The sequence below is a fragment of the Eubalaena glacialis genome, chromosome 2 (genome assembly GCF_028564815.1).
Source record: "Eubalaena glacialis isolate mEubGla1 chromosome 2, mEubGla1.1.hap2.+ XY, whole genome shotgun sequence".
Taxonomy (NCBI): Eukaryota; Metazoa; Chordata; class Mammalia; order Artiodactyla; family Balaenidae; genus Eubalaena; species Eubalaena glacialis.
Window position 1 is genome coordinate 30616262 of NC_083717.1, and position 23020 is coordinate 30639281.

The 23020-nt window shown below is 40.8% G+C and overlaps 1 long non-coding RNA gene across 1 annotated transcript in view; it reads right to left on the minus strand.

Moving 5' to 3' along the window:
- Positions 1 to 1625: 1625 nt before the first annotated feature.
- The window catches only part of LOC133084886 (uncharacterized), a 31288-nt gene continuing 9893 nt past the window's right edge, over positions 1626 to 23020 (minus strand). Inside the window, exons 4-5 of the long non-coding RNA XR_009699484.1 lie at positions 3331 to 3584; positions 1626 to 2632 (exon numbers count right to left, since the gene is read on the minus strand). This is a non-coding gene — a long non-coding RNA (uncharacterized LOC133084886). The remainder of the gene's footprint in view (positions 2633 to 3330; positions 3585 to 23020) is intronic.

The following is a 23020-nucleotide window of genomic DNA, read 5'->3' on the forward strand; positions in this document are numbered from 1 at the left end:
GAGACTATGGACAACTCGACAGGTCAGGTCTCTGAGTATCCTCAGAGGATAAAAAGGACCTGAGTCTTACTTTTTGGGGGGGTAGGGTGTGGGGGGGTAGCTTCTAGCAAGTCTGGATGGAGAGCTGGGCAGATCTCTTGCCCAGTGCCTGAGTTTGGAGTCCTGGCCAAATTTATGTTTGACAAGCTATGGTCTGGGCATTGAGTCTACTTCAAGACACTTGAATTGTGCCTTGTGGTTGAGGACACGGTCCAGACCAAATGTCTTGGTGGCAAGCTGAGAAACTACAACCGATACCACAGAAATAACAACAATTAAAAAAATATATATATATACATATATATATATAAATACTATGAAAAATTATATGGCAACAAATTGGACAACCTAGAAGAAATGGGTAAGTTTCTAGAAACATAGAGCCCACCAAAACTGAATCAAGAAGAAACAGACAATTTGAACAGACCTATCAATAGAAGTGAAATAGAATCTGTAAATTAAAAAATTCCCTGCCAACGAAAGTCCAGGACCAGATGGCTTCACAGGCAAATTCTACCAAACATACAAAAAAGAACTTATACCAATTGTTTTCAATCTCTTCCAAAAGGTTGAACAGGAAGGAATACTCCCAAAGACATTCTATGAAGCCACCACCACCCTGATCCCCAAACCAGACAAAGATGCTACCAAAAAAAAAAAATTACAGGCCAATATCTCTGATGAATATAGAAGCAAAAACTATCAACAAAATATTAGCAAACTGAATCAAATAACACATAAAAAATCATATACCATGACCACATTGGATTTATCTAAGGGTCAAAAGGATGATTCAACATACACAAATCAATGTGATATACCATATCAACAACAAAAAAAAGACAAGATCCACATGATCATCTAAAGAGATGCAGAAAAAGCATTTCCTAAAATTCAACATCCATTCATGATAAAAACCCTTGTGAAAGTGGGCATAAAGGGAACATATCCCAACATAATAAAAGCTATTTATGACAAACCCACAGCCAATATACTACTCAATAGTAAAAAGCAGAAAGCCTTACCACTAAAATCTGGAACAAGACAAGGATGCCCAGTCTCACCACTTCTCTTCAACATAGTCCCGGCCACAGCAATAAGACAAGAAAAAGAAAAGGTATCCAGATTGGAAGAGAAGAGGTAAAATTTTCATTATATGCAGATGACATAGTACTATATATAGAAAACTCTAAAGACTCCATAAAAAAACTAGAACTGATAAACAAATTCAGGAAGGTAGCAGGATACAAGATTAACATACAGAAATCGGTTTCATTTGTTTACATTTACAATGAAATATCAAAAAAGGAATGTAAACAAACAATTCCTTTTAAAATCACATCAAAAAATAAAATACTTAGGAGTAAACCTCACCAAGTAGGTGAAAGACATATATGCTGAGAACTACAAAATATTAATAAAGGAAATTGAAGATGATTCAAAGAAAGGGATATTCCATGCTCTTGGATTGGAAGAATTAATATTGTTAAAATGGCCATAATACCCAAAGCAACCTACAGATATAATGTGATCCCTATCAAATTATCCATGACATTTTTTACAGAACAAGAACAAATAATCCTAAAATTTATACAGAACCATAAAAGACTGAGAGTTGACAAAGCAACCTGAGGAAAAAGAACAAAGGAGGAACCATAAACCCTTCCAGACTTCAGATACTACTACAAAGCTACAGGAATCAAAACAATGTGATATAGGAGCAGAGTCAAGATGGCAGGGTTGGAGGGCACAGAGTTCATGTCTCCCAACAATTAGGGCACCTACCAAGCACTGGTGGGGAACCACAGACACCTAATGGGATGGGAGGAACCCTGGAGTGACCAGGTAGGACATGGGGGGGAGGGAGGGGAAAGGAGAAGTGGAGGCAGGATGGGACCAGTACTCATGAAGGGAAGCTGGGGGAGGGGAAGGGTACCCATACCTGGAGGGGCCCACCCACAATGAGGGGAGCAACGGGGATAGGGAGAGACCCTCAGGAGATTGGAGGAATGAAAGGGAAAGCAGCTAGCATGTTCCCCACCCACTTGGGCCCTGGGGAGCCTGCTGAGGTCCTGGGCCTTATCCTCTGCCTTCCTAGGCCCCCTCTGGTCACATGGGTCCTGAGGGCGTGGGCGGGGACCAGTGCCCCTGAGGGGTAGCTGGGGGAGGGGAGGGGTGGAGATTTCCCAGGAGACCCCCAAGGGGGACAGCAGCAGCAATGAAAGGAAGTGACAGAATCCTGCAAATCTGTGAGGGTGAGTCCCTCCTGGTTCCTACCCTCTTTCCCTCCTGAGTAACCCTGATTGGTCTCCCTATCCCCTTTTGTGTGAGGAAATTGTTCCCATTCCCTTCTGACCAATGGGGTCATTTAGTGGACCTTTCAGATGCCATTTTCCTCCGTTTCTTTCATTCTGCATTCTTCCTTGCCTCTCTGGGAAGAATAGAGTATGTTGGCAGGGGAAATGAAAGTCATTTTAGCCATACCGTGCCATAAGCTGAATCCTTGAAGTTAGAAGAGCCAGTTTTCAATTGCAAGGCATCCTTCAAAATTGGCCATCAAAACTCATTTCACCATCACAGGGCCTGCAAGACACTAAGCGGTGTACAGTCCCAAGAAGAGTGTATAAAAACCTTGTCTCCATTAGTTGAACAACAGACATTGATTACAATCTTCCTCTTTTTCGAGCTGATGTTTAAAATGTATCAAGGTTTTTGGTGACCGCCCCAGAGGTTGAGTAACTCATTACATTTAAGTTGACTCCTTGTCTGTCTCTTACTGTGAAATTTAATATAGGAGATGTTGTTTGGTTAATTTTAATTTTTATGGGACGATGAGGAAATCTAACATATTGTCTTTCTCTTTTTGGTGCTCTCCTACAGCCTCCACAACGGCCAATGCTCATCCAGGCATCCAAGAGGAAATCTGTCCTGGAAATGGATTGCCCGATTAGCTCACTGATCGGGAATGATGACCTGAAATCCACCTGGCCCTCAGGGCATCCCATCAAGAGAAGTTTGGTCCAGGACTCCATAAGCAGCATCCAGGCACCAGGCAAGAGATCTGCTCAGATCTCCACCCTGGCTTGTCTGAACCCACCAAAGAAACCCAGACTGAGTCCCATCCAATTTCCCAAGAAGAGCACCCTGAGACCAGATCTGGGGGTTTTCCAGAATCTGCAGCCTCCACCCAGTACCACCAGACCTGGGCCAACCGTGGCACCCCCAGTGACCAGGAAGACACCCGCCCAGGTGCAAAGCATTGACCTCCAGCCTCCATGCAACACATCTTACCTGAATACTCTCCAGGCCTACACCAGAGTCCAGCCTCCACCCGTCAAACATGTTCCAGGCCAGCCTCTCAGGATGCTCTTCAGGAGAGTAGGCAAAGCCTGGTGGAGCTGCACATACATGACATCTCCCTCTTTGTCTGCTGCTGAGAAGCCAACCCCTCCTGCGCAGAGCCCACCCATGGGCAAGAAGTCTGAGGAGCACTGTGCCCCAGGCCACTGGAGTGTCCTCTATGATGACCTTCAGATTTCTTCTTCCTTTGAAGAGAGTGAGTGAGAGGGAGACACCAATGACCACTAAGACATGTCCTTCAGCCCCAGGTACCCTGGAGGTGACTGTGGAACAGAGGAGGGGAAGTCCCAAGGAGTGGCCTGTCCCAGGTGAATCAGTGATTCTTCACCTCTGGGGGGTGGGTGGGTGAAACAATAGTGGAAACCCAGGTTTTGCTTAGGGACACACATGTGGAAAGCACTGCATTTTCTCCTGATGGAATTAGAGTCAACATGGAAATGGTGCTTATCAAACTGGAACGTCAATTCTTTTGCAAACTCAATCCTTTGTAGACAACTTTGAGACAATTCCACGAGAAAGTTTTAACTGTGGTGTAAATAGAAAGCTGTGGTGAGAATCTGGAATTGGTGGCAAATGTCTGAAAGTATTGCACCTGGCTAAAGGGCCTAACTCTGCTTTATAGAATGACAGCAGGGCCCTGAGTTAGGATGAGATTTGTGGATTCTGTGGACTTCTTTCCATGTAAATCATACAGGGGGACTGCTCCTGTGGCTCTGTTTATTATTATTATTATTATTTTTCTTAGTAAACATTATTCTTAAGCTTTGTTTAAAATTTTTCTTTCAATACCAATAAAATTCTAGGCAAAACAAGTCATGGCATATGTGGGTTTTATTTTTCAGCCTTGACGATCCCCTTGATATTTATTTTTCATCCTCAAAGCTTATGGAACTGGGAGGACAGAGGAGCTTGGAAGGACTGAGGCTATTCAGAAATATAGACTCTCAGGCGCCCCTGCCCTCAAGACCACTCACTGGTCAGTACATGCACATACACAGTGTGCCCTTGTCAATGTCAGGCATGGAGAATGTGATGAGCACTGTAGGCTGACTTGTTCTCACTGAGGCCCACATGCCACTCTGAGGGTGAATTTTAATAGCTACATATGCCTCAATCTTACTTCAAAGGATCCCACGTTTCGGTTGTCTGTTTTGAGGCCCGGGTATTGGGATTTCAGCTGCTCTCCAGATGAGTGGATTAGGCGGCAATGTTTGAGAACCACTGGAGGTGGTGTGCCAGGATATCCCCCAAGTCCCATGTCATCTCCTTTCTCTAACATAGGACACAATCTGACTAGGACCAAGGAAAACTATGTAGCTTTATAGAAGGAACTGCCTGGGAGGAGCCAATGGCTGCTCCCTCCATCCTAGAGAACACCTGTTTGGGGAGTACGTCTTCCTTCTGCAGAACTCTGTACCTCCAGGACAGAAAAACCACTGTGGTTGGAGGAAACCAAAAGGTCTTTTAAATATGGAGGAAATAGAGAGGCTCCCCTTTGGGCTACACCCAGAGCCTGCTACAACTGTGGATATGAACCTGTCTCCAGTGACCTATGTCACAGTTTATGCCTTTTCCTCCCTTGTCTTCTGACCAAATCTGGCCCTTTTACTGAATGATGGACTCTGACAAAACCCAAATAGCTCTACTCTTTCCTTCTATCATTGCATAGGGTTTGAGTAGGCACTGACTCTACTTTCCAGAATCTTCTAAGCTTCACTGAAGTAAAGAATAGGTGTCTGTTAGAGAAGCCATTTGAGATTGGAATGAAGGGATGGGTGCAAGAACTTTGACCTGCCAACACAGGGAGCATGGTCCCAGGACACATGAATGTTACGTTTTAGTAATTCAGCATTGATGTGAGGCTCACTGAAATCAAGTGATGTCAGTTAAGGCAAGGTATTTTTTGTTTGTTTGTTCGTTTGTTTAATCTACCCAGGGCAAGTCAGGAAACTCTTTCTTCATACTTGATAGAAAATTCCCAGAGTAAGAAAAAATTGGTTAACCTATTTTTTAAATTAATTTTTATTGGAGTACAGTTGCTTTACTGGCTAACCTATTTTTTAAATGATATTTCAAACAGCCCAGTGAACAAAGATACTGGAAAATGTGAAATTTCAAGCTATTTAGAAACTATGAAAAATTATGGGGTGCCATTTGAATGAATCACAAATTTATTTGTAACTCATAATGGCTTCTAAAGGGGAGTGAAATAGAACCCATGAATTGTAGGGAATGAGAAAAAAAAATTTGGTAGGTCAATAGAGAGATGTATAGATACAACGATAGATAGAGACATTCATACTCACATCATACATATATTCACACAAAGATGACTGATATTAGATGGATATTTTACAATGTGTTATTTTAAAGCAATTTCTCTCCCCACCGCCCCCCATTTTTCTGCCAAGGTCATGGTCCTATGAAATGCAAGAAACTTAGCTCAGAGATGACTCTCTGCCTCCCAAAGAATGGGGAATAGAAATGATAAATAACATCTGAGGTCTTAAGGGGGGAAATTGCACATTCTGCCTAGGCATTATCCATTCTTCATGACCCAGTGATCCATGGATTAGGAATGATATGAAGCATTGTATAGCCTGTCTTTTCCTCTAGAAATAGTAAAATTTCTAATTCTGTATTCCACTCATGGCATTTCTTGAGTTGAGTTTGGGTTAGTTTGGGTTATAGCATGCCAGATTGCAATTGAGAGATCCTTTATAAGAAATTCTGAAACAGACTGATAAATCATTCTGCATGCTATATATTTCATGAAGATGGCCATGCAATGACATGGACATAACCACTGGGATTCATAAAATCCCAACGCAACTGCTGTGAAGCAAAGTGGTAGCTATCTTTCTATAAGCTTGGATAGGCCAAATCATTATTCGTTCCTTCCTACCTGAAACCTCTTCATTTGACCGTATGATAAAGAAAATGCAACCCCACACCAAGATAAAAGCTAAAAGAAAAGAGTTCAAACACCTAGCTATGAAGCTACCAGTCTACTGGATCAGAAAAGATTCCCCCAGGTAAACCTGTAAACGAAGGTAGGCTCATCTTTTGTCATATGGGAAAGCCTATTTTTTCAGAAGTAGGCACACTTGCTTTGATGTTCAAATGCCTGTATGAAAGTATTAAATGAAGGCATCCCATGTTTGTATGATTGCCATTTTACTGAATAAAAATTCTATTTCATTTTCTCCTCTCTATGGAGAGTATGTGTGGCCGTTAGAGCTTAGTACCTTGGTGATGTTGCTGTTTGCACTAATATACGAAGATAAGGGAGGTCCTAGGAAATACACTCCAAGTGATATTTAAATAGTAAATATTAGCGTTGTGGAATTTAGAAAAACATAGGCATACTAAAAAAAAAAAAATTAGTTGTTCTTTCCAAAAATAAATATACTGCTAAAAATAGACACAAATGTCCAGATAAGCCTAAAATGCATGAAAACACTACAGCACAACTTGCAGTCACACCCTTTGATATAAGGTGTGAAAAAAGGTGAGAGATAAAATTCCTTGGGTGAGAAAGACTCAAGGAGATCACGTGACCTTAAAGCCCTATATAAGTCAGCGAGGCAGGGACGTTCTCCACTGAAACTGTGGAATTCGGCAATGTGACTGTTCCACCGTCACAACCGCCCTCTGACAAGGAGACTGGGGTTCTGCAACTTAACCTGATTTGTTTTGCAGGCAAGAAGAGCAGCAGAGGAAGCTACTCCCTTGCTCAGGAGGGGCCCACCCACAGTGAGGGGATCAGCAGGGGTGGGGAGAAACCCTTGGGGGACTGGAGGATCAGAAGGGAACTAGGCCAGCATTTCCCCTGCCCACTCAGGCCCCCAGGAGCCTGCTGAGGTCCTGGGCCAGATCCTCTGCCCTCCAAGTCCCCCTCCACCTGCGCTGGGCCTAAGCCCTACCTCTGCAACCCCGCCTAGGGCCTTACCTCTGCACTGCACACTCTGAGGCCCTCTCCAGCCATGTTGCCTTTTCCAGGCTGTGGGGGTCCTGAGCCTAGGCCTCGCCCCCACCCTAAACCCCACCCCCACCTAAGCCCCGCCCCCTACAGCCAAGGACTTTTCTGGCCCTTTTTTTTTCTATTTTTTTCTTTTTTTGAGGTTGTGGTTTTGTTTTACCTTTTTGTTGTTGTTTCACTTATATTTTTATTTTTTCTAATGAATTTTTAATTTTTCTTATTTTATTTTATTTTATTATTCTTTGTTATTGTACTGTTCCTTTTGTTTTTCTTTTGACGTGCCATGTGGCTTGCGGGATCTTGGTTCCCAGGCCAGGGGTCAGGTCTGACTCATGTGGTGGGAGTGCCAAGTCCAAACCACTGGACTAACAGAGAAACTCAGACCACAGGGAATATTCATCAGAGTGAGGTCTCCCAGAGATCCTTATCTCAGCACCAAGACCCAGCTCTATCCTGCAAACTCCAGTGCTGGATGCCTGCAAACTCCAGTGCTGGATGCCTCAGGGCAAACAACCAGGAAGACAGGAACACAGCCTCACCCATCAAAAAAAAAATGAGATGACCAAAAAAATTGTTACAGATGAAGGAGCAAGGTAAAAACCTACAAGATCAAATAAATGAAGAGGAAACAGGCAACCTACCTGAAAAAGAATTCAGAGTAATGATAGTAAAGATGATAGAATCTTTCAGAAATAGAATGGAGGCAGGGATTGTGAAAATACAAAAATGTTTAACAAAGACCTAGAAGAGAACTAAAGAGCAAACAGTGAAGAACAACACAATAACTGAAATGAAAAATACACTAGAAGGAATCAATAGCAGAATAACTGAGGCAGAAGAACAAATAAGTGAGCTGGAAGATAGAATGGTGGAAATAACTGCCGTGGAACAGAATAAAGAAAAAAGGATGAAAAGAATTGAGGACAGTCTCAGAGACCTCTGGGACAACAATAAATGCACCAACATTTGAATTATAGGGGTCTCAGAAGAAGAAAAGAAAGAGAAAGGGTCTGAGAAAATATTTGAAAAGGTTACATTTCCAAAGTTCCCTAACATGGGAATGGAACTAGCCACCCAAGTCCAGGAAGCGCAGAGAGTCCCATACAGGATAAACCCTAGGAGAAACACGCCAAGACACATATTAATCAAACCAACAAAAATTAAATTCAAAGAAAAAATATTAAAAGCAGCAAAGGAAAAGCAGCAAATAACGTACTAGGGAATCCCCATAAGGTTATCAGCTGATTTTTCAACAGAAACTCTGCAAGCTAGAAGGGAGTGGCAGGATATATTTAAAGTGATGAAAGGGAAAAACCAACAACCAAGATTACTCTACCCAGCAAGGATTCATTCAGATTTGATGGAGAAATTAAAACCTTTACAGACAAGCAAAAGCTAAGAGAATTCAGCACCACCAAACCAGCTTTACAACAAATGCTAAAGGAACTTCTCTAGGCAGGAAACACAAGAGAAGAAAAAGACCAACAAAAACAAGCCCAAACAATTAAGAAAATGGTAATAGGAACATACATGTTGATAATTACCATGAATGTAAATGGATTAAATGCTCCAACCAAAAGACACAGACTGGCTGAATGGATACAAAAACAAGACCCTTATATATGCTGTCTACAAGAGACCCACTTCAGACCTAGGGACACATACAGACTGAAAGTGAGGGGTTGGAAAAAGTTATTCTATACAAATGGAAATCACAAGAAAGCTGAAGTAGCAATACTCGTATCAGATAAAAGACTTTGAAATAAAGACTGTTACAAGAGATAAGGAAGGACACTACATAATCATCAGGGGATCAATCCAAGAAGAAAATATAACAGTTATAAATATTTATGCACCCCACATAGGAGCACCTCAATACATAAGGCAAAGGCTAACAGCCATAAAATGGGAAATCAACAATAACACAATTATAGTGGGGGACTTTAACACCCCATTTACACTAATGGACAGATCATCCAGACAGAAAATAAATAAGGAAACAAAAGCTTTAAATGACCCAATAAACCAGATAGATTTAATTGACATTTACAGGACATTCCACCCGAAAGTGGCAGAATACACTTCCTTCTCAAGTGCACAGGGAACATTCTCCAGGATAGATCACATCTTAGGTCACAAATCAAGCATCGGAAAATTTAAGAAAGTTGAAATTGTATCAAGCATCTTTTCTGACCACAATGCTATGAGACTGGAAATCAATTACAGGGGGAAAAAAAACTGTAAAAAACACAAATACATGGAAGCTAAACAGTGCACTGCTAAATAACCAAGAGATCACTGAAGAAATCAAAGAGGAAATAAAAAAATACATAGAAACAAATGACAACGAAAACACGATGACCCAAAACCTATGGGACACATAAAAGCAGTTCTAAGAGGGAAGTTTATAGCAATTCAATCTCATGTCAAGAAACAAGTAAAAGCTCAAATAAACAAGCTAACCTTACACCTAAAGCAACTAGAGAAAGAAGAACAAAGAAAACCCAAGGTTAGTTGAAGGAAAGAAATCATAAGGATCAGAGCAGAAATAAATGAAATAGAAATGAAGAAAAGAATAACAAAGATCAATAAAACTAAAAGGTGGTTCTTTGAGAAGATAAACAAAATTGATAAACCTTTAGCCAGACTCATCAAGAAATAAAGGGAGAAGCCTCAAATCAATAAAATTAGAAGTGAAAACGGAGAAATTACAACTGACACCGCAGAAATACAAAGGATCATAAGACACTACTACAAGCAACTATATGCCAGTAAATGGACAACCCTGAAGAAATGGACAAATTCTTGGAAAGGTACAACTTTCCAAGATTAAAACAGGAAGAATTAGAAAATATAAACAGACCAATCACAAGCAATGAAATTGAAACTGAAATTAAAGATCTTCCAACAAACAGAAGTCCAGGACCAGATGGCTTCACATGTGAATTCTATCAAACATTGAGAGAAGAGCTAAAACCTATCCTTCTCAAACTCTTCCAAAAAAATGCAGAGGATGGAACAATCCCAAACTCATTCTACGAGGCCACTATCACCCAATACCAAAACCACACAAAGATATCACAAAAAAAAAAAGAAAAGAAAGAAAGAAAATTACAGGTCAATTTCTCTGATGAACATAGACGCAAAAATCCTCAACAAAATGTTAGCAAACAGAATCCAGCAACACGTTAAAAGGATCATACACCATGACCAAGTGGGATTTATCCCAGGAATGCAAGGATTCTTCAAGATATGCAAATCAATCAATGTGATAAACCATATTAACAAATTAAAGAATAAAAACCATACAATCATCTAAATAGATGCAGAAAAAGCTTTTGACAAAATTCAACACCCATTTATGATAAAAATTGTCCAGAAAGTAGGCATAGAGGGAACCCACCTCAACATAATAAAGGCCATATACAACAAACCCACAGCAAACATCATTCTCAACGGTGAAAAACTGAAAGCATTTCCTCTAAGGTCAGGCACAAGACAAGAATATCCATCTCACCACTTTTATTCAGCATAGTTTTGGAAGTCCTAACCATGGCAATCAGAGAAGAAAAAGAAATAAAAGGACTACAAATTGGAAAAGAAGAAGTAAAATTGTCACTGTTTGCAGATGACATGATACTATACATAGAAAATCCTAAAGATGCTACCAGAAAACTACTGGAACTAATCAATGAATTTGGTAAAGTTGCAGGATACAAAATTACTGCACAGAAATCTCTTGCATTCCTATAAACTAACAATGAAAGATCAGAAAGAGAAATTAAGGAAATAATCCCATTTACCATCACAACAAAAAGAATAAACTACCTAGGAATAAGCCTACCTAAGGAGGCAAAAGACATGTACTCAGAAAACTATAAAACACTGATGAAAGAAATCAAAGATGACACAGACAGATGGAGAAATATATCATGTTCTTGGACTGGAAGAATCAATCTTGTGAAAATGACTACACTACCCAAAGCAATCTACAGATTCAGTGCAATCCCCATCGACTTACCAATGGCATTTTTCACAAAATTAGAACAAAAAATTTTACAATTTGTATGGAAACACAGAAGACCCTGAATAGCCAAAGCAACCTTGAGAAAGAAAAACAGAGCTGGAGGAATCAGGCTCCCTGACTTCAGACTATAATACTAAGTTACAATAATCAAGACAGTATGGTACTGGCACAAAAACAGAAATATAGATCAATGGTACAGGATAGAAAGCCCAGAGATAAACTCACACACCTATAGTCACCTAATGACAAAGGAGGCAAGAATATACAATTGAGAAACGATAGCCTCTTCAATAAGTGGTGCTGGGAAAGCAGGACAGCTACATGTAAAAGAATGAAATTAGAACACTTCCTAACACCATACACAAAAATAAACTCAAAATGGGTTAAAGACCTAAATGTAAGGCCAGACACTATAAAACTCTTAGAGGAAAACACAGGCAGAACACACTTTGACATATAATCACAGCAAGATCTTTTTTGACCCACGTCCTCGAGTAATGAAAATAAAATAGTAACGGGACCTAATTAAACTTAAAAGCTTTTGCACAGCAAAGGAAACCCTAAACAAGACGTAAAGACAGCCCTCAGAATGGGAGAAAATATTTGCAAGTGAAGCAACGGACAATAGATTAATCTCCAAAATACACAAACAGCTCATGCAGCTCAATATCAAAAAAACAACCCAATCAAATAATGGGCAGAAGACCTAAATAGACATCTCTCCAAAGAAGACATACAGATGGCCAAGAGGCACATGAAAAGATGCTCAACATCAGTAATTATTAGAGAAATACAAATCAAAACTACAATGAGGTATCACCTCCCACTGGTCAGAATGGCCATCATCAAAAATTCTACAAACAATAAATTCTGGAGAGGGTGTGGAGAAAAGGGAACACTCTTGCACTGTTGGTGGGAATGTAAATTGATACAGCCACTATGGAGAACTGTATGGGCATTCCTTAAAAACCTAAAAATAGAACTATCATATGACCCAGCAATCCCACTACTAGGCATATACCCTGAGAAAACCATAATTCAAAAAGAAGCATGTACTACAAAGTTCATTGCAGCACTATTTACAATAGCCAGGATATGGAAGCAACCTAAGTGTCCATCAATAGAGGAATGGATAAAGAAGATGTGGTACATATATACAATGGAATATTACTCAGCCATAAAAAGGAACGAAATTGAGTCATTTGGACTGTCATACAGAGTGAAGTAAGTCAAAAAGAGAAAAACAAATATCGTATATTAACGCATGTATGTGGAACCTAGAAAAATGGTACAGATGAACCGGTTTGCAGGGCAGAAGTTGAGACACAGATGAAGAGAACAAACGTATCACACCAAGGGGGGAAAGCCGTGGTGGGGTGGGGATGGTGGTGTGCTGAATTGGGCGATTGGGATTGACATTTATACACTGATGTGTATAAAACTGATGACTGATTTAAAAAATAAAAAAAAATAAAAAAAAAAAGATACCACCAAGAGTAAAAAGACAAGTTGCAAAAAAAAAAAAAAACATGCAATCCCCTGCAAACAGGCAGAGTGTAGAGAAATACAGGATGCTGGTAAACCTGAAGTATGTTTTCTTTCAAAACTCACAGGGATCTTGGGAAGTAACTGATGCCCCCTGAACTTCTGAATAGAAGCACAAGTCCTCATCTCTTTAACTGGAATTTCCTCCCCAGCAGCCCTGGTCCTCACTGTGCACAGCCACTAAAGCCACCTCCAAACTCTTCCCACCTATGTTCTCAGGGCACAATTCTTCAGACCTTGGAAAAGTAAAAACTTGGAAAGGCCTGGGATGCTGCAAGGTTGTCCTCAGGGCTGAGTGACCCCGAACTCCCATCTCCCACTCCTGTTAATGACACTGACCCCCTGTGTAGTTCTGATGCCACCTCTCTCTCCAGGAGCCCCTCACACCCAGCCCTGCAAACGGAAGAGAGGAACCTGCTGGAGGAAGGTGACTCAGAGTCTAGGACCCAAAATGTTCAGCATCCTCTCCTACACAGACATGGTCAAAAGTCTCATGGGGGTTTCTGGAGTCGAGCTTGAGGCCCATCCAGAGGCCAACTGCTCTCTGGTTCCAGCTCCATTTCCATAACCCAGCAAGCAGGGCCATCCCAGAGGGGTCTCAATTAGACATTCCTCTCTAAATCTAACACTCTTGGTCTTCTCCTAAGCTTTTGCTCTTCCAAGACCTTTTTCAAATCCAGTGTCCTGTCCTCCCACCTCGCTTCCTCCAGGCCTCACCCCTTGCCCAGCTGTCCAGAGGATCTTGCATCTCCAGCCACCAGTGGGCACTGTGGGTCTAATATTGGCTGCTGTGCAGGGTCCCAGAGGAAGAGGAGAGAACCTGCATGACCTTGAACTTTGGGGAAACCAGGGAAAGGAGGCTGGAGAGGTGGGGTGAGACCACCCAGGTAGGGGCTTAATAGGGCACCAATGAAATTTAGTGACATGACTTGATGCATATTTCCCAGTACCCCTGGTTGCTGCTGGACCATTTTGTGATGGTTAACAAGGAAGCAGGACACCAGCAGGAGACCCTTTGCTTCTCCTGGCAGGGGATCCTGGCTTGCACTTGAATGGCCCTGGGGACACCTTTGGGGATGTCCCGGAGGCAGAATCAGTAGCACTTTGCTCTTACTGTGAAGCTGAGGCATAAGGACGAGGCAGGTTTTGATGAACCTCCTAGAACTTCATTGTGACTTCCTGAGATTGGGAGGGATGTGAAAGGAGCAGGTATGGAAAAAGACAGTAAAGAGTCTGTTGGGCCATGTTAGATTTGAGTTGATTACTTCACTGAGTGAAAAGAAATATCAAGTACAGAATAGCACATGCAAATTTACATTCCCACCAACAGTGTAGGAGGGTTCCTTTTTCCCCACACGCTCTCTGGAATTTATCATCTGTAGCCTTTTTGATGATGGCCATTCTGAGCGATTTGAGGTGATACCTCATGATAGATTTGAATTGCATTTTTCTAATAATTAATGATATTGAGCATTTTTTATGTACCTATTGGCCATTTTTATATCTTCTTTGGAGAAATGTCTATTTAAATCTTCTGTCCATTTTTGGATTTTTTTTTTTTTATTGAGCTGTATGAGCTGTTTGTATATTCTGGAAATTAATCTCTTGTTCATTGTATCATTTACAAATATTTTCTCCCAGTCCATAGGATGTCTTTTCTTTTTGGTTATGATTTCCTTTGCTGTGCAAGAGTTTTTAAGTTTAATTAGGTCCCATTTGTTTATTTTTGTTTTTATTTCCATTAGTCTGTGAGACAGATCAAAAAAATATTCCTGAAATTTATGTAAAACAGAGCTCTGGCTATGTTTTCCTCTAGGATTTTTAGAGTATTTGGTCATTTTTAGGTCTATAATCCATTTTGAGTTTATTTTTCTATATTGTGTTAGAGAATGTCCTAATTTCATTCTTTTACATGTAGCTGTTCAGTTTTCTCAGAACCACTTATTGAAGAGATGATCTTTGCTCCATTGTATAATCTCGCCTCCTTTGTCTTAGATTAATTGGCTGTATGTCCATGGGTTTACCTCTGGGCTTTCTATTCTGTACCATTGATCTATATTTCTGTTTTTCTGTCAGTACCATATTGTTTTGATTGCTGTAGCTTTATAGTATAGTCTAAAGCCAGGGAGCCTGATTCCTCCAGCTCCGTTCTTCTTTCTCAAGGTTGTTTAGGCTACTCGGGGTCTTTTTTGTTTCCATACACACTTTTTAATTTTTAGAGGAAGAGTTTTTAAAAAACTTTTTAAAAACTAAATCTACAAACACTCCACATACTTTTTATTAATAGATCCTGAAAGTTTTATAATTCAGACATGAATTAAACAGAAAAACTGTAATCTTAGACTGTGCATAGTATGTAATATTTTTTTAAAAATAAATTTATTTATTTATTTTTGGCTACATTGAGTCTTCGTTGCTGCACGTGGGCTTTCTCTAGTTGTGGCGAGCGGGGGCTACTCTTCATTGCGGTGCGTGGGCTTCTCATTATGGTAGCTTCTCTTTGTTGCAGAGCATAGGCTCTGGGCACGCGGGCTTCAGTAGTTGTGGCTCGTGGGCTCAGTAGTGGTTCGAGGGCTCTAGAGCGCAGGCTCAGTAGTTGGGGCGCACGGGCTTAGTTGCTCCACAGCATGTGGGATCTTCCCGGACCAGGGCTCGAACCCGTGTCCCCTCCATTGGCAGGCGGATTCGTAACCACTGCACCACCAGGGAAGCCCAGTATGTAATATTTTAATGTTATTTCTCAATATCTTTAAAAACTGCTCATGAGAATTGAGTATATTAAACCAGGCTTATTTTCAAAGCCTAAACTTTAACTTCTTCTCAAAAATCTGTTAAATAAAATCTTTGGTTGAGAGAGGAGAAGATGGTGGAAGAGTTAGACGCGGAGATCACCTTCCTCCCCACAAATACATCAGAAATACATCTACACGTGGAACTGCTCCTATAGAACACCCACTGAACGCTGGCAGGAGACATCAGACCTCCCAAAAGGCAAGAAACTCCCCACGTACCTGGGTAGGGCAAAAGAAAAAAGAAATAACAGAGACAAAAGAATAGGGACGGGACCTGCACCAGTGGGAGGGAGCTGTGAAGGAGGAAAGGTTTCCACACACTAGGAAGCCCCGTCGCGGGTGGAGACTGCGGGTGGTGGAGGGGGAAAGCTTCGGAGCCACGGAGGAGAGTGCAGCCACAGGGGTGCGGAGGGCAAAACGGAGAGATTCCCGCACAGAGGATAGGCGCCGACCAGCACTCACCAGCCCGAGAGGCTTGTCTGCTCACCCGCCGGGGTGGGCGGGGGCTGGGAGCTGAGGCTCGGGCTTCGGTCAGATTGCAGGGAGAGGAATGGGGTTGGCAGCGTGAACACAGCCTGAAGGGGGCTAGTGCACCACAGCTAGCCGGGAGGGAGTCCGGGAAAAGGTCTGGAGCTGCCGAACAGGCAAGAGACTTTTTCTTGCCTCTTTGTTTCCTGGTGCGCGAGGAGAGGGGATTCAGAGTGCCGCCTAAACGAGCTCCAGAGACGGGCGCGAGCCGCGGCTATCAGCGCGGACCCCAGAGACGGGCATGGGACGCTAAGGCTGCTGCTGCTGCCGCCACCAAGAAGTCTGTGTGCAATCACAGGTAATTATCCACATCGCCCCTCCCGGGAGCCTGTGCAGCCCGCCACTGCCAGCGTCCCGTGATCCAGGGACAACTTCCCCGGGAGAACGCGTGGCGCACCTCAGGCTGCTGCAACGTCACGCCGGATTCTGCCGCCGCAGGCTCGCTCCGCCTCCGTACCCCTCCCTCCCCCCAGCCTGAGTGAGCCAGAGCCCCCGAATCAGCTGCTCCTTTAACCCCGTCCTGTGTGAGCGAAGAACAGACGCCCTCAGGCAACGTACACGCAGAGGTGGGTCCAAATCCAAAGCTGAACCCCGGGAGCTGTGCGAACAAAGAAGAGAAAGGGAAATTTCTCCCCGCTGCCTCAGAAGCAGCGGATTAAAGCTCCACAAACAACTTGATGAACCTGAATCTGTGGAATACCTGAATAGACAACGAATCATCCCAAATTGAGGAGGTGGACTTTGGGAGCAAGATATATTATTTTTTCCCCTTTTCCTCTTTTTGTGAGTGTGTATGTGTATGCTTCTGTGTGAGATTTTGTTTGTATAGCTTTGCTTTCACCATTTGTCCTAGGGTTCTGTCTGTCCTTTTTTTTTTTGGATATTTGGTTTTTTTTTACTTGAAAAAATTTTTTTTCCTTAATAATTTTTTTTATTTTTTATTTTATTAACTTTATTTTATTTTATCTTACTTTATTTTATTTTATTTTATCCTCTTTCTTTATTTCTTTCTGTCTATTTTTTCTCCCTTTTATTCTGAGCCGTGTGGATGAAAGGCTCTTGGTGCTCCAGCCAGGCATCAGGGCTGTGCCTCTGAGGTGGGAGAGCCAAGTTCAGGACACTGGTCCACAAGAGACCTCCCAGCTCCACGTAATACCAAACGGCAAAAATCTCCCAGAGATCTCCATCTCAACATCAAGACCCAGCTTCACTCAATGACCAGCAAGCTACAGTGCTGGACACCCTATGCCAAACAACTAGCAAGACAGGAAGACAGCCCCATCCATTAGCAGAGAGGCTGCCTAAAATCATAATAAGGCCACAGACACCCCAAAACACACCACCAGACGTGGACCTGCCCACCAGAAAGACAAGATCCAGCCTCATCCACCAGAACACAGGCACTAGTTCCCTCCACCAGGAAGCCTACACAACCCACTGAACCAACCTTAGCCACTGGGGACAGATACCAAAAACAACAGGAACAACGAACCTGCAGCCTGCGAAAAGGAGACCCCAAACACAGTAAGATAAGCAAAATGAGAAGACAGAAAAACACACAGCAGATGAAGGAGCAAGGTAAAAACACACCAGACCTAACAAATGAAGAGGAAATAGGCAGTCTACGTGAAAAATAATTCAGAATAATGATAGTAAAGATGATCCAAAATCTTGGAAATAGAATAGACAAAATGCAAGAAACATTTAACAAGGACCTAGAAGAACTAAAGAGGAACCAAGCAACGAAGAAAAACACAATAAATGAAATTAAAAATACTCTAGAAGGGATCAATAGCAGAATAACTGTGGCAGAAGGACGGATAAGTGACCTGGAAGATAAAATAATGGAAATACTACCACAGAGCAGAATAAAGAAAAAAGAATGAAAAGAATTCAGGACAGTCTCAGAGACCTCTGGGACAACACTAAACGCACCAACATTCGAATTACAGGGGTCCCAGAAGAAGAAGAGAAAAAGAAAGGGACTGAGAAAATATTTGAGGAGATCATACTTGAACACTTCACTAATATGGGAAAGGAAATAGTCAATCAAGTCCAGGAATCACAGAGAGTCCCATACAGGATAAATCCAAGGAGAAACACGCCAAGACACATATTAATCAAATTATCAAAAATTAAAAATAAAGAAAACATATAAAAGCAGCAAGGGAAAAACAACAAATAACACACAAGGGAATCCCCATAAGGTTAACAGCTGATCTTTCAGCAGAAACTCTGCAAGCCAGAAGTGAGTGGCAAGACATATTTAAAGTGATGAAGGAGAAAAACCTACAACCAAGATTACTCTACCCAGCAAGGATCTCATTCAGATTTGATGGAGAAATCAAAACCTTTACAGATAAGCAAAAGCTGAGAGAGTTCAGCACCACCTAACCAGCTTTACAACAAATGCTAAAAGAACTTCTCCAGGCAAGAAACACAAGAGAAGGAAAACACCTATAATAACAAACCCAAAACATTTAAGAAAATGGGAATAGGAACATACATATCGATAATTACCTTAAAAGTAAATGGATTAAATGCTCCCACCAAAAGACACAGACTGGCTGAATGGATACAAAAACAAGACCCGTATATATGCTGTCTACAAGAGACCCACTTCAGACCTAGGGACACATACAGACTGAAAGTGAGGGGATGGAAAAAGATATTCCATGCAAATGGAAATCAAAAGAAAGCTGGAGTAGCAATTCTCATATCAGACAAAATAGACTTTAAAATAAAGACTATTACAAGAGACAAAGAAGGACACTATATGATGATCAAGGGATCGATCCAAGAAGAAGATATAACAATTGTAAGTATTTATGCACCCAACATAGGAGCACCTCAATACATAAGGTAAATACTAACAGCCATAAAAGGGGAAATCGACAGTAACACAATCATAGTAGGGGACTTTAACACCCCACTTTCACCAATGGACAGATCATCCAAAATGAAAATAAATAAGGAAACACAAGCTTTAAATGACACATTAAACAAGATGGACTTAATTGATATTTATAGGACATTCCACCCCAAAACAACAGAATACACATTTTTCTCAAGTGTTCATGGAACATTCTCCAGGATAGATCATATCTTGGGTCACAAATCAAGCCTTGGTAAATTTAAGAAAATTGAAATTGTATCAAGTATCTTTTCCGACCACAATGCTATGAGACTAGATATCAATTACAGGAAAAGATCTATAAAAAATACAAACACATGGAGGCTAAACAATACACTACTTAATAACGAAGTGATCACTGAAGAACTCAAAGGGGAAATCAAAAAATACCTAGAAACAAATGACAATGGAGACACGACGACCCAAAACCTATGGGATGCAGCAAAAGCAGTTCTAAGAGGGAAGTTTATAGCAACACAAGCCTACCTCAAGAAACAGGAAACATCTCAAATAAACAACCTAACCTTGCACCTAACGCAATTAGAGAAAGAAGAACAAAAAAAACCCAAAGTTAGCAGAAGGAAAGAAATCATAAAGATCAGATCAGAAATAAATGAAAAAGAAATGAAGGAAACAATAGCAAAGATCAATAAAACTAAAAGCTGGTTCTTTGAGAAGATAAACAAAATTGATAAACCATTAGCCAGACTCATCAAGAAAAAAAGGGAGAAGACCCAAATCAATAGAATTAGAAATGAAAAAGGAGAAGTAACAACTGACACTGCAGAAATACAAAGGATCATGAGAGATTACTACAAGCAACTCTATGCCAATAAAATGCACAACCTGGAAGAAATGGACAAATTCTTAGAAATGCACAACCTGCCGAGACTGAATCAGGAAGAAATAGAAAATATGAACAGACCAATCACAAGCACTGAAATTGAAACTGTGATTAAAAATCTTCCAACAAACAAAAGCCCAGGACCAGATGGCTTTACAGGCGAATTCTATCAAACATTTAGAGAACAGCTAACACCTATCCTTCTCAAACTCTTCCAAAATATTGCAGAGGGAGGAACACTCCCCAATTCATTCTACGAGGCCACCATCACCCTGATACCAAAACCACACAAAGATGTCACAAAGAAAACTACAGGCCAATATCACTGATGAACATAGATGCAGAAATCCTCAACAAAATACTAGCAAACAGAATCCAACAGCACATTAAAAGGATCATACACCATGATCAAGTGGGGTTTATTCTAGGAATGCAAGGATTCTTCAATATACGCAAATCAATCAACGTGATACACCATATTAACAAACTGAAGGAGAAAAACCATATGATCATCTCAATAGATGCAGAGAAAGCTTTCGACAAAATTCAACACCCATTTATGATAAAAGCCCTGCAGAAAGTAGGCATAGAGGGAACTTTCCTCAACATAATAAAGGCCATATATGACAAACCCACAGCCAACATCATCCTCAATGGTGAAAAGCTGAAACCATTTCCATTAAGATCAGGAACAAGACAAGGTTGCCCACTCTCACCACTATTATTCAACATAGTTTTGGAAGTTTTAGCCACAGCAATCAGAGAAGAAAAAGAAATAAAAGGAATCCAAATCGGAAAAGAAGAAGTAAAGCTGTCACTGTTTCCAGATGACATGATACTATACATAGAGAATCCTAAAGATGCTACCAGAAAAGTACGAGAGCTAATCAAGGAATTTGGTAAAGTAGCAGGATACAAAATTAATGCACAGAAATCTCTTGCATTTCTATTCACTAATGATGAAAAATCTGAAAGTGAAATTAAAAAAACACTGCCATTTACCATTGCAACAAAAAGAATAAAGTATCTAGGAATAAACCTACCTAAGGAGACAAAAGACCTGTATGCAGAAAATTATAAGACACTGATGAAAGAAATTAAAGATGATACAAATAGATGGAGAGATATACCATGTTCTTGGATTGGAAGAATCAACACTGTGAAAATGACTCTACTACCCAAAACAATCTACAGATTCAATGCAATCCCTATCAAACTACCACTGGCATTTTTCACAGAACTAGAACAAAAAATTTCACAATTTGTATGGAAACACAAAAGACCCCGAATAGCCAAAGCAATCTTGAGAACGAAAAATGGAGCTGGAGGAATCAGGCTCCTTGACTTCAAACTATACTACAAAGCTACAGTAATCAAGACAGTATGGTACTGGCACAAAAAGAGAAACATAGATCAATGGAACAGGATAGAAAGCCCAGAGATAAACCCACGCACATATGGTCACCTTATCTTTGATAAAGGAGGCAAGCATATACAGTGGAGAAAAGACAGCCTCTTCAATAAGTGGTGCTGGGAAAACTGGACAGGTATATGTAAAAGTATGAAATTAGAACACTCCCTGACACCATACACAAAAATAAACTCCAAATGGATTAAAGACCTAAATGTAAGGCCAGACACTATCAAACTCTTAGAGGAAAACATAGGCAGAACGCTCTATGACATAAATCACAGCAAGATCCTTTTTGACCCACCTCCTAGAGAAATGGAAATAAAAACACAAATAAACAAATGGGACCTAATGAAACTTAAAAGCTTTTGCACAGCAAAGGAAACCATAAACAAGACCAAAAGACAACCCTCAGAATGGGAGAAAATATTTGCAAATGAAGTAACTGACAAAGGATTAATCTCCAAAATTTACAAGCAGCTCATGCAGCTCAATAACAAAAATCAAACAACCCAATCCAAAAATGGGCAGAAGACCTAAATAGACATTTCTCCAAAGAAGATATACAGATTGCCAACAAACACATGAAAGAATGCTCAACATCATTAATCATTAGAGAAATGGAAATCAAAACTACAATGAGGTATCATCTCACACCAGTCAGAACGGCCATCATCAAAAAATCTAGAAACAATAAATGCTGGAGAGGGTGTGGAGAAAAGGGAACACTCTTGCACTGTTGGTAGGAATGTATATTGATACAGCCACTATGGAGAACAGTATGGAGGTTCCTTAAAAAACAAAAATTAGAACTACCATATGACCCAGCAATCCCACTACTGGGCATATACCCTGAGAAAACCATAATTCAAAAAGAGTCATGTACCAAAATGTTCATTGCAGCTCTATTTACAATAGCCAGGACATGGAAGCAACCTAAATGTCCATCATCAGATGAATGGATAAAGAAGATGTGGCATATATACACAATGGAATATTACTCAGCCATAAAAAGAAACAAAATGGAGTTATTTGTAGTGAGGTGGATGGAGTTAGAGTCTGTCATACAGAGTTAAGTAAGTCAGAAAGAGAAAAACAAATACAGTATGCTAACACATATATATGGAATCTAAGGGAAAAAAAAAAAAAAGGCCATGAAGAACCTAGTGGCAATACGGGAATAAAGACACAGACCTACTAGAGAATGGACTTGAGGATATGGGGAGGGGGAGGGGTAATATGTGACAAAGTGAGAGAGTGGCATGGACATATATACACTACCAAACGTAAAATAGATAGCCAGCAGGAAGCAACCGCATAGCACAGGGAGATCAGCTCTGTGCTTTGTGACCACCTAGAGGGGTGGGATAGGGAGGGTGGGAGGGAGGGAGATGCAAGAGGGAAGAGATATGGGAACATGTGTATATGTATAACTGATTCACTTTGTTATAAAGCAGAAACTAACACACCATTGTAAAGCAATTACACTCCCATAAAGATGTTAAAAAAAATAAAATAAAATAAAATCTTTGGTTGAATCCATAGACTCTATAAATGTATTACTGTCTATAAATTTGT